This window comes from Piliocolobus tephrosceles, chromosome X (genome assembly GCF_002776525.5).
Source record: "Piliocolobus tephrosceles isolate RC106 chromosome X, ASM277652v3, whole genome shotgun sequence".
In the NCBI taxonomy this organism is placed as follows: Eukaryota; Metazoa; Chordata; class Mammalia; order Primates; family Cercopithecidae; genus Piliocolobus; species Piliocolobus tephrosceles.
In genome coordinates this window covers 41,065,033-41,077,977 of record NC_045455.1, presented here as the reverse complement: position 1 = coordinate 41,077,977, position 12,945 = coordinate 41,065,033, and the positions used below count along the sequence as shown (strand labels likewise).

At 37.0% G+C, this 12,945-nt stretch overlaps 1 pseudogene; it reads left to right on the top strand.

Annotated features, from left to right (window-relative positions):
* LOC111522017 overlaps positions 1 to 7,424 on the top strand; it is a 121,045-nt pseudogene extending 113,621 nt beyond the window's left edge.
* The last annotated feature ends 5,521 nt before the right edge of the window (positions 7,425 to 12,945 follow it).

The following is a 12,945-nucleotide window of genomic DNA, read 5'->3' as shown; positions in this document are numbered from 1 at the left end:
AAATCATAGTTTTAGATTTTCTCTCAGTTTATCAATGTGGTATCTGTGTCATTGCTAACACTTCAGGTGCAGTTGGAGAAACACAACTGGTCAAATAGAACAATTCACCTCTGAGATGTTCACCTAGCTCTTCAAGGTAGACCCCAATAGATTGTGATGTGTTTCCTTGGTCTGGATTCTAATCATTCTGCTCTCAGTTTTTGTGAATGTTGCAGTTGCCAAGTGTGGACTTCCTAGAGTCATACATGTTTCTGCATAGTCACTATCTTATCACATAATCCAACTCCTCATTTGATGAAAGGAGAAACAAAGAAGAGACCCAGGTCTGACTCTAAACTATTGTTTGTTGTTCCTGAGACAACGTATTATCTAGGGATTCTAATGGTAGTGTAGATCTGGAATGAGAGTCTGCTCTGCCTGCCCCTCTGGTCTGGCCAGAGCTTGGATGTAAAAAGAAGTTCAGGAGGAAGAATAGGAACAATTACCCCCACTAGATATGTAAGAATGAGAACAATCGCTTTACAGTTATAACTGTAGAATGACATATAACTTGCATAATACTTCTTAGCTCATGGTATCATCTAGTTTGAATTGACCCTTGCCTTAAAGAAAACAAACAAACAAAAAAAACCAGTTCATCCAAATGTTCATTCTGCTGCTCATATCATATCCTAAGGACTTCCTAGGGCAATCCATAAACAATAAAAACTCATTCTTTCTTGGTTAATTAATTTGCAAATATTTTTTCAGAAATTCTTTTCAATTGTTCTTCCTTGCTGTAGTATGCCAGTAAAATTCTGGTTATATCATAGCAGGTTTCTTTATTTAAGAGGTTTTCCACATCTAGACTAGAATACAGACATATAAAAGCATCATATAAATACAATAATTTACCTAATTAGGTTATAGGTTAACACAAATATGAGTGGCTTAAGAACAAAACAAATAAGCAGACCCTGAGAAGATAAAGCAGCAAATGGATCTTCTCATCCTGAAGTATCAAAATGCTATATTACTTGTTAGTTCTATAGCATTCTTCCTCTAAAGAACTCAAGAAGTTTGGACATACCTTGAAAAAGGCTTTTAAAGACATTCTAATACTTATTAGTAGTACTGAGTCATTTTCAGCATAAAAACTTAAAAGAACATCCCAGGACAAAATAATGATCCTTGCTATAGACTAACACTGGAGAAACAAACTTGGATCGAGGACAGCTGTGGTCATCTGTAACAATGCCACACAAGGCAAATTGCTTAAACGTTCAGACCTCATTTTTCTCCTATAAAAAATGGAAGCATAATATCTGCCATACTTCACTGAAAATGTTACTGAAAGAGTAAAGTTAAATAATGAATATAAAAATAATTGCAAACTGCAAAATATGACACAAAGTCAAGAAATTTTGTCTGTGTATATATGTTTTAGGTCTTATATAGCTTTTTATTCATGGATTTATATTCTTCCCACATCTACCCACTCTGCTATCCCCATGCCCACCATCCCAATTTTTCATACCCCAAAATCAAACTATTATATCTTCGAGGAAGTTGAATCTATACATCGTGAATTGAAAATCTCATTCATTGTATTTACTTGAATTTGAACCAATCATAGGAAGTAGGGTGGAGAAACTGGGGGGCAGCATAGAAAATCAACTTCAATAAATGCCAACACAGAGGAATCAACTTTTTCATATGCTTTGGGTAGCTGTATGAATCCAAAACAATTCATTTAGAATGTAATTTTGCATGTGATTAATCTATCATCTGGTCTGATTGCTTCTGGTACATTTTTATAATTATAAATTGAATGGAGAATAAAGATAATTCAAATAATCTTATTGGCGAAAGCACAGGGCATTAATTCAGTTTATAATAGCAATAATGACCTCAGCCCAGGACATTTCTAGGCAATTAATGACTGGCTGGAGTTAATGGCCCGAGTTTCAGCCAAGGACCATCAACTCCTCCTAGCCGGTCATCAATCCTCAGAAAATGCCCAATGTTCAGATCCATTCAGAGTTTGACTTCATCCCAACTTTATATTTTCAAATAAGTTTGTGCTTTACTCTTTTTCCTCAAATTCTATGCCACTTGTAAACTGGGTAAAAATAGTTGACATTGTTTTTGAATAATAAATTAATTCATGGAACATAAGAACAACTAAATGACACATAGACATTATACATTAAATTGTATTGTAACGTTGAAAACAGAGTACAGACCCAAAACAAAGGGTATTGATTTCTCTAACTCTACAACTTTCTCAAAATCAGTCCTGCTAAGGAAAACCTGGGTTGTGAGCCCCGAATTTCATGTTCTTAGTTTATTTCTCCCAGAGAAAAAAAATCAGATTTAACCTGTAATGTACGCATTTCTGCTTTCTACCTATCAACCTATCCTGTTTGACTTTAAATTCTTTTCCAGAAGGAGTGGGAGACATAGCAGAGAGAAGCATGACTTAACATGCAAGCCCAAGCAATACCAAATGACAATATCATCAGTCATTTCAAGCTTCTCTAGAGTATTTTACCTATTTTTTATTCCCCTATCTCACAGGAGGCAGATGAAACAGATGAGCTGGATTACCAGCAGCATGGCACACACAAGCTCTTTGTGAGCTGTTCAAGTGGAGAGAGGGATTCGACCAATCAGCCCCTATCTCTACGGGAGGCCACCAGGATGCTGCTCTCACCTCTCACCAGGAACCGGAGACTACAGAAAGAGTAATGCAGTGTCTCATTGAGTTTGCTTCCCATCAGCTCCCCTTCCCTTTTTTTCTTTCTAATTCCTTTGTTGTTTTAATCCATCATGAGAAAGCCAGAAGTCATGAAATGACAGTATGTAAAGTGACCTTTACAGTCAGGGTTACTGGCCTGGAAGACATGGACTCAGAACACCTGTGGCTGTTAATAAACAAGATGCTTTCATTCAGAGATCATACTTGTCCAAAGTCTATTCTATTCATTATCTATTTTTAAAAGGCAACCTTTTCAGAAATATGTATAACACATTCAAGTGGGCAATTCATTATCATTATTACTTACATTAACAGCTAATGTCCAAAACAGGCCTCTTGCAGGCTGTGCAGTCATTGCCTGTAAAAGGAAACAGAATGTCCCTCAGTAGCTGAACTAATATCTCCCAGAGGGATTCCTCAACAGAAAATGGGAGATGTGTTGCCAAAGAATAAAGTCTGGTCATGAAAAATGACTGATGATGGGAATAGTCAAAACAATGTTAATAAATGACAAATAACCATATACTCTTACAAAGTAAAGAGAAACATTGCATTTCCATCTTTTCTTACTTCCTAGGAAGATGAGTATCTGTCATTAAAACCATTATTCCTGCTGTCAAAATGCAGACATAGAATAATTCAAAAACTGTCACAAAGAACTTTACATATTGATGGTTTGATGTAGGATGGAGTCAGAAATAAAGAAATAAAAGTCCAGAAAATAGGATTCTCCCTATGCCTTAATCTACCTTCACCCAGAGGCCACAGGCAGATATGAGACAACAGAGATACTGAGGATTGTTAAGCGGGAGTAGTGCAATATTAAAAGATGATCTGTCAAATTTTGCTAAGGTAGATTTGATATGCTGGACTAGCATTTTAATTTGCTCAATATCATACAAATCAATACTAAATTTGGAGGAAAACAAGTAAGATTTATAGAATACAAATAATTTTTGAATTTAAGAAAAAAGTAATAATTTTGTTTTACTGATTTACAGAAAGCAACTGATGATCAATGTCAATTGTCCCAATTTAATTTCTTGAAGCAGACAAGTTGATATATATTCTATAGATAAAGATGTAACTAGATAATTGGTTTAGGACCAGATTTTCTCTGTTAGAATTCAGAAGGTTCAGGAATCTTCAACCCTGATTTGCAGAGCTAGGAAATGAATTCATGTCTGTCTTAAGACAAATCCTATGTGCTTTCTGTCTCACTGTGGCTCACATGCTAAAATCTCCTCCTATGTTTCCATACAATATGCTATTTCACCTAGAGGGATTTTATAAACCATTTAAACGCAAACAGGGAGAATTCACCATTACTCCACATCATGGATTGTGTGTTTATGTACCCTGCTGTCAAATTCGTATGTTGAAGCCCTAACCCCCAAAAGAATGGTATTAGGAGGTGAGCCCTTTGGGAGGTAACTAGGTCATGAGGGTGGAACCCTTATGATGGAATTAGTGTTCTTATGAAAAGGGAAATAGAGTTAGCTCAATCAATTTCTACTGTGTGAAACTACAATGAAGAACTGGCAGTCTATATCCCAGAAGTGGGCCCTCACCAGAACTGAGCATGCTGGCACCCTAATCTTGGACTTCCAGCCACCAAGTCTGTGAGAAATGCATTTCTGCTGTTTATAAGTGACCCAGTTTATTGTACTTTGTTACAGCGTCCTGAACTAAGACACTAATTATCTATTCAACTTGTTTAACTATAAAACAAGGTACATGCCCCCCAAAAGCTCTGATTTGCATCTAACTAGAGGTTAGAATTTGGAAAATCTTATTATCTAAGGAAGGCTGCAGCTTCAATCAGAGGGTGAAAAAGAAGTGACATCAGTATCCATAATTTAAAGCATGTCTTAAAACAGCCCCCAAAGAACACTTAAATGTTGATAATGAAGATCAGGAGCTGCAAGTAACATACAGTTGTATAACTGTTATTCAAACTATGCATGTAAGAAAAGGCATGCAGTTAAATATTATTCCCAGTTGAGTCTAGGGGAAAAAGAACACGATAAAGGTTCATATATACCTTTCTGGTTACCAAGTGGATGGTCTCTCTCCTCTTACTTCCTTGGATTAAAGGGTCTCTAAGATGTATTTAGCTTGTGAACTCCTATATTTAATTTCCATTTAGATTACACAGTGAACATTAATTACAGGTATACCTCCATTTTTTTGTACTTCATTTTATTGTGCTTCACAGACACTGTAGCAACCCTGAACTGAGCAAGTCTATCAGCCCCAATGTTTCCAATGTCATGTGCACACTTGTGTCAAATTTTGGTAATTCTTGCAATATTTTAAACTTTTAAAATTAATATTAGATCTATTATTGTGACCTGTAGTCAGTGATCTTTGATGTTACTATTATAATTGTTTTTGGGTATCATGAACCCCACCCATGTAAGATGGCAAAACAGTAGGTAAATATCGTGTGTGTTTTGACACCTCCACGAACTGGCTGTTACCATCTCTCTTCTTCTCTTTGCACCTTCCTATTCCCTCAGACACAATACTGAAATGAGACAAATTCAAATTTCTACAATGGCCTATAAGTATTCAGGTAAAAGGAAGAGTCACTGATCTCTCACTTTAAACAAAAGTTAGAAATAATTAAGCTTAATGAGGAAGGCATATTGAAAGCCAAGATAGGCTAAAAGCTAGATTTTTTTCACCAAACAGTTTGCCAAGTTGTGAATGTAAAGGACAAGTTCTTGGAGGGAATTAAATGTGCTACTCCAGCAAACATACAAATGTTAAGAAAGCAAGACAGCTTTATTGCTGATATGAGAAAGTTTAGTTGTCTGGATAGAAGATCAAACTAGCTCCAGCATCCCCTTAAGCCAAAGCCTCATCCAGAGCAAGGCCCTAACTCTCTACTATTCTGTGAAGGTTGAGAGAGGTAAGGAAGATGCAAAGGAGAAAAGCTTGAAGCTGGCAGAGGTTCATTCCTGAAGCTTAGGAACAGAAGCTATCTTTATCACATAAAAACACGAGAGGGATCTGTCACTTCAGCTCTGGTTGCCTTGGCTCCACCTATCTCCTTGCTAGAGCCTGCTTCCCATCCTACCACCTCTCTGCTCTGTTTTTGTTGCTGAACTTCTTCCCCTCAAAAATCTGGCAGGAGTGACATTGCCTAAGCCCAAGCCAGCAGTGGGCTGGGGGACCCAGTAAGTGTCCATGGGCTACTTCAAATGACAACATCTTGTTCTTTGGCTGATACAATGAGTGAACAGTTGGTCAAAGAACTGCAGTTAGGGGTAGAAACTGTCACTTTTCCTCAAGTAGCTATTGCTAAAAGGCCATTTATTACTGGAGAAAACACTGACACTTCCAGTGACCTAATGTTGGCTCAGATACTACAGATAGAATTTGGCAAATAATATGATGCACAACTTAGGCATAAAGAAAAGAAGATTCAATGGAGATAAAAAAAATTTCCATGTCCTTTGAAAATTATTGAAAAGTCCATCCTGATGAAGACAGCGATAGCTCTGAAGATGAGGCTGACTGCCAGGACACTCATGATTATCTCTACTGACTAGCAAAACCAGTTCCCACTCCCAAAAAGGGTTTTATTGGAAAAGGAAAGGGCATTACCACCAAACATCATGAAGTAGTATGTGGGAGAAAGAATCCAGCAAGAATGGAAAATTTTGCACCTGCATTTCAGGTAGAAGACAGAATGGATTTAAAACTACCAAACAAAGTTTTTGAGGCTTCAAAACAACATGCCTACTCAGAAGAACATCAAAGTGCCTTCCTCCACAAGAAAAAGGAGCACTCTACTGAAGAAAATGTAGTTGATCCTGAGACATGTTTTTTTTATGTATGAAAAGGTCAACTCTGGAATGTTTGAGACAATCACTGACTTTTAGTAAAGGAGAGAAATCCATTGTCTTTCATGTATACAGAAAGAGCATGGAGGATGAATATAGTAAAGTCATACCTACACAATGTGCCACCATGGTATTTACAACAACCCTTAATGAGTGGAAGAATCGTGACCAATAAGTTAAAGATGATCTTAAGTATAAAGATCACTTCAGTGAACTAAGTCCACATAAGATTATCCACATGTGGGCAGAAAGCGAAATCCACAGTCTCACAAGAATGCAGAGAACTAGAATTCCTTGTCTAACAGTTATACAACTTGAGTACAAGAAATACATTTTAGCTATGTCTTTTATTGGGCATGATTATGTTCCAGCCCCTAAATTAAAAGAAGTAAAGCTCAATAGTGAAGGAATGAAAGAAACTTACTAACAAACTCTTCATTTGATGCAGCAGTTATGTAATGAATGTACACTTTTTCATATCAACCTCAACAAGTATAACAAACTTTGGCATGCTGGAAAGGTCTGGTTGTTTGACATCAGTCAGTCAGGAGAACCAACTTGTCTTAATGGACTGGAATCATTGTTCCATGACTATAAAATGTCTCACAGTTTTTCCAGAAAGGAGTAGTAAGGAAAGCCATTAATGACTGAGACCTCTTTAATGCTGTTTTAAACATCTCAGCAGATAATGAAGGGGATTTTTTTTAGCTAAGATAGAAGCTTTGGAGACAATGAATGAAGATCACATTCAGAAGAATGGAAAGAAAGCTGCTTCATGCCCACCAGTATTTTATGGTGAATACTATCAATGCCCACTGCCTTCAATGTAAACACAGAGGTGATTGCCAGTTGCCAATAGCAAACAAAGTTATGGTTGTACTTGCAGTACCAAAACCTGAGAGCTATACAGTGGTGTTTCCCTGCTTTCCCCCTCCTTGTAACACATGTGCCAAATGTGTGGAATTTTTAGCTCAGCATTGAGAAAATAAAATCTCACTATCTTTAAGAAAAAAGTGCAAAGTGAAGCAGCAAGTGCTGATGTAAAAGCTATAGCAAATTATCCAGAAAATCTAATTAAGATAGTTGATGAATGCAGTTATACTAAAAAACAGATTTTTCCATGTAGATGAAATAGCTGTCTATTGGGGAAAAAATGCCATCTGGGACTTTCATAGTTAGAGAAGTCAATGCCTGTTTTCAAAGCTTTAAAGGACAGACTGACTTTTTTATTAGAAGCTAAATGCAGCTAGTGACTTAAAGTTAAAGCCAGTGGTAATTTACCATTTCTGAAGTACCAGGGCCTTTAAAAATTATACAAAAATTAATTCAAGATGGATTAGAGACTTAAATGTTACACCTAAAACCATAAAAAACCCTAGAAGAAAACCTAGGTAATACCATTCAGGACATAGGGATGGGTAAGGACTTCATGTCTAAAACACCAAAAGCAACGGCAACAAAAGCCAAAATTGACAAATGGGATCTAATTAAACTAAAGAGCTTCTGCACAGCAAAAGAAACTACCATCAGAGTGAACAGGCAACCTACATTCCTACAGAATGGGAGAAAATTTTTGCAATCTACTCATCTGACAAAGGGCTAATATCCAGAACCTACAAAGCACTCAAACAAATTTACAAGAAAAAAACAAACAACCCCATCAAAACATGGGCAAAGCATATGAACAGATACTTCTCAAAAGAAGACATGCATACAGCCAAAGACACATGAAAAAATGCTCATCATCACTCGCCATCAGAGAAATGTAAATCAAAACCAAAATGAGATACCATCTCACACCAGTTAGAATGGCAATCATTAAAAAGTCAGGAAACAACAGGTACTGGAGAGGGTATGGAGAAATAGGAACACTTTTCCACTGTTGGTGGGACTGTGAACTAGTTCAACTCTTGTAGAAAACAGTATGGTGATTCCTCGAGGATCTAGAACTAGAAATACCATTTGACCCAGCCATCCCATTGCTGGGTATATACCCAAAGGATTATAAATGCACACATATGTTTATTGCAGCACTATTCACAATAGCAAATACTTGGAATCAACCCAAATGTCCATCAGTGACAGACTGGATTAAGAAAATGTGGTACATATACAACATGGAATACTATGCAGCCATAAAAAAGGATGAGTTCGTGTCCTTTGTAGGGACATGGATGCAGCTGGAAACCATCATTCTCAGCAAACTATCGCAAAAACAGAAAACCAAACACCGCATATTCTCACTCATAGGTGGGAATTGAACAATGAGATCACTTGGACACAGGAAGGGGCATATTGTGGGGAGGGGGAAGCAGGGAGGGATAGCGTTAGGAGATATACCTAATGTAAATGACGAGTTAATGGATGCAGCACACCAACATGGCACATGTATACATATGTAACAAACCTGCATGTTGTGCACATGTACCCTAGAACTTAAATTATAATAATAATAAAAAATATTACACTAAATCTACCCTGCCTGTGCTCTAGAAATGGAAAAACAAAGCCTAGATGACAGCACATCCTTTTACAGCAAGGTTAAATGAATATTCTAAGCCCATTGTTGAGACCTACTACTCAGAAAGAGACTTCTAGCCACCGCTCTGCTGGAGATGCACAAGGAGATTAATGTTGTCTTCATGTCTACTAACAGAACATCCACTCTGCTTCCCATGGATCAAGGAGTCATTTCAACTTTCAAATGTATTATTTAAGAAATATATTTTGTAAGGTGATTGCTGCCATGGAAAATTATTTCTTTGACAGATCTGGGCAAAATAAATTGAAAAACCTTTGGAAAGGATTCACCATTCTAGCTGCATTAAGAACATTCATGGTTCATTAGAGGAGGTCAAAATATCAACTTTAATAGGAGTTTGGAAGAAGTTAACTCCAATTCTCATGGATGAGTCCAAGGGGCTCAGGACTTCAGTGGAGGAAGTAACTGGAGATGTTGAAATAGCAAGAGAACTAGAATCAGAAGTAGAGCCTGAAGATGTGACTGAATTGTTACAATACCATGATAAAACTTAAAGGGATAAGGAGTTTCTTCTAATGAATAAGCAAAAACAGTGGTTTCTTGAGATGGAATGTATTCCTGGTGAAGATGCTGTGAACATTGTTGAAATGAGAACTCATCTAAAATATTCCATAAACCTAGATGAAAAATCAGTGGCAGGATTTGAGAGGATTGACTCCAATTTTGAAAGAAGTTCTACTGTGGGTAAAATGCTACCAAACAGCATCACATGTTATCAAGAAATTGTTCGTAAAACGAAGATCAATCGATGTGGCAAACTTCATTGTCTTATTCTAAGAATTTGCCACAGCCATCCCAACTTTCAGCAACCACCACCCTGATCAGTCAGCATCCATCAGCACAGAGATAAGACCTTCCACTAGCAAACAAATTAAGACTCACTGAAGGCTCAGATGATCACTAACATTTTAAAGTATTTTCTAACTCAAGTAGGTACATTGTTTTTATAGACATAATGCTATTGCATACTTAAGACTACAATATAAACATAAGTTTTACATGCACTAGGAAACCGAAAATTTATGTGACTTGTTTTATTATGGTGATCAGAAACTGAATCCACAGTATCTCCAAGGTATGCTTATAACTATCTTCCCTCAGTTTACTGAAAATACACTCTAGTATTTGTATTTATAGATGCTAATGAGCATGTACAATGAGGATGCTTTAGATTTAGAGAGCAGCATCAGGAAATCTGTGAATTGCAAAGTCACCTGTCAAAAAAGTTGCTTTTTAATTCATTTTTAAAATAAGAGTTTATGATGTAATTGCCTCAGTCTGTCCCCAGTTTATTGAACTGATGGACATAAGATGCTCTTTCTAAAGCGAGTCCATTTTTAAGATGTGGTCCACTCTCTTTAGAGACATAACATCAAGAAAGCAACGTTGAAACATACATAGGGAATTCTGAATTTAAAAATTGACTTTATTCTGAAAATCTAAAGAGCAGTTGTTTCAAGAGACCGCTTTAAAAAATACAACTGCATACATAGCTATCATGTTGCTAAGATACCACACAAAATATACCCAACTATTAACATAGTTGAAATGTGGCCGAAGACCTATGTCCTGAGAGCAGATCCAGTCATTCAGAGAGGATAGGAGAAGGATGACAAAACAGAGCTTTTCTCCCTCATTGCTAATGGTAGGGATTATTTAAAAGAGTGTTGAAATTGTTTTCTCATTTCACTTTTTATACTGTTCTCTTGGTGCATGGCACCCCTCTCCACTGACAACCACAAGCCCAGGGCCTTGCTGTTCTTCACTTCTTCTGTATTCCCTACCCTCTTCTCCAGACTCACTCCCAGAAACCATTTACTTCATTTTCCTAAAACCACATTTCAGAATCTATTTGTGGGATGACTCTTGGGTTGAAGTTAGAAAAAAGACAATTAAACCCTGTGTCTGATATTCCTCTGGTAAGAAATTGTAATAGTCCTTTGCTTAAATTACATGGTGATAATGAAGAATAAAATTTAAAATATAAACCATAGGAATGCATGATGTCAGTTAAATTGCAAGCCAAATTCTAAGTATTACTTTGTTGTGCCAATTTACAAATGTGTGAAGAACTCATAGCCCATTAACACTTTGATAATTCTATACATTTTAGCTAGCAGATAATAAGTAACCCTAATGAATCTCTAACTGGTAAAATTTTAGGTAGTCCTATGACCACGGGTGAAAAAGAGTCAGGAATTTGGAAGAAATTTACTTTGTGCAAGGGATGAATCATCTAGACAGCAAGCTCCTCAGAGTCTGCCAATGTCAGGGTCCCAGAAACTCATCCTAACTTCTCAGTTTTATTTCTATCTTTCTTTTTTCCAAAATTACTCTTATTTGCAATATATATATTATATACATGTATATATATTTCTTTTACACACATACCTTTTATAAATTAGAAGTAACTAACTGAAATACATACAATTTAGTAAAAAAGTAATTTTGAAGGAGTACATATGAATATGTAATACATATATATAGTTTTATGGCAAGAACAAATGAGACTTCATGTGTTTCTAGGGGAGTTTCTATCAGTGGTTTCTGAGGAGGAGATGACAAGGGATAGCAGTTCATTAGTAAATTTCATCTGTCAATGGTAAGGAATGAATGGTCTTACCCAAGTGGTCACTCTGATTATAGTCTCTAGTATAGCCATACAAAAACATTAGTTCTGAAAAATAATTCAAGTCATTCTAGAAAATGATTCAGTCATTGTATCAATTATTCAAGTCCATAGTTTCTCCTATTTGATAAAAGGCCAGCCATTTTCTTCCTTAAATGAGAGGCATATAATCTAACTCTGCATCTTAAGAAGCATGGGTGATGTTCGGCTACAAAACTTACTTTAGAACACAGTTTAGACAGATAAAATAGGAAAGGCTACAAAAAATGACATATGAGGGTGCCCTCTGCAGAAGGCCAAAGAGCCAATGACTCAACTGGAGTGAGAATGAACTGGATAACTTCATGCTCATGCTATGTCTTTGTAGTGCCTAAAAGTAAGATGATGGTAAGGATAATTTGATACTGTGCTTTAGGTGAAGAATATTTCTCCTTACCACATTTCCACCCAAAATGTCTTGTAACCTCAATAGGGCATTTAGGTCAAGGATGTAAGGTCTAATATTACAGGCCTTTACCCCACAGTCCTCTTTGTTCCCACCCCAGCCAGTTACTAGAATGTCTGAAATTTCCTCGTAGTACGTGAGTCTTGATGGTAAGTCCAAGAACGCTTGGATACAAGGCATTAGGAACACTAAATGCTACTTGATCAGGGAAGCTTATGATGGGCTAAGAGTAGATATCCTGGGCAACTGGAGGGCAGCATGCTATCTGTCAGATACCTATCACTGTATAACAAACTATCCACATTTAGTGCCTTGAAACAACAATCACGATTTTGCACATGGTTCTGCAACTTAGACAGGCTGGGTAGGAATGGATTGTTCCCATGTGGCATCAGCTGGGGCAATCAAGAGGTTACATTTTCCTGGTAGAGTGGAAGCAGGAAAAAAGAAGAGGCTCTATTCAGTGGAAGCTCAGCTGAGACTGCAAGAACAGTCTGATGTCTCAGCTGGGATGGCTGGAATATGTAGGGACCTGTTGGACATCTCTCTCCCTGTTTCTATGCAGTCTTTCCAGAAGGGTAGCTGGATCTTTTTATAAGAGCTCCAAGAGAGTGAATGAAGAAGTTCCAGGTCTCTTAAGGCTTAGGCCTGGTACTGGCATAGCTTTACTTCTGTGGCATTCATAGTGGTCAAAACAAATCACAAGTCCACCCCCAATTTAAGGGGAAGTAAATG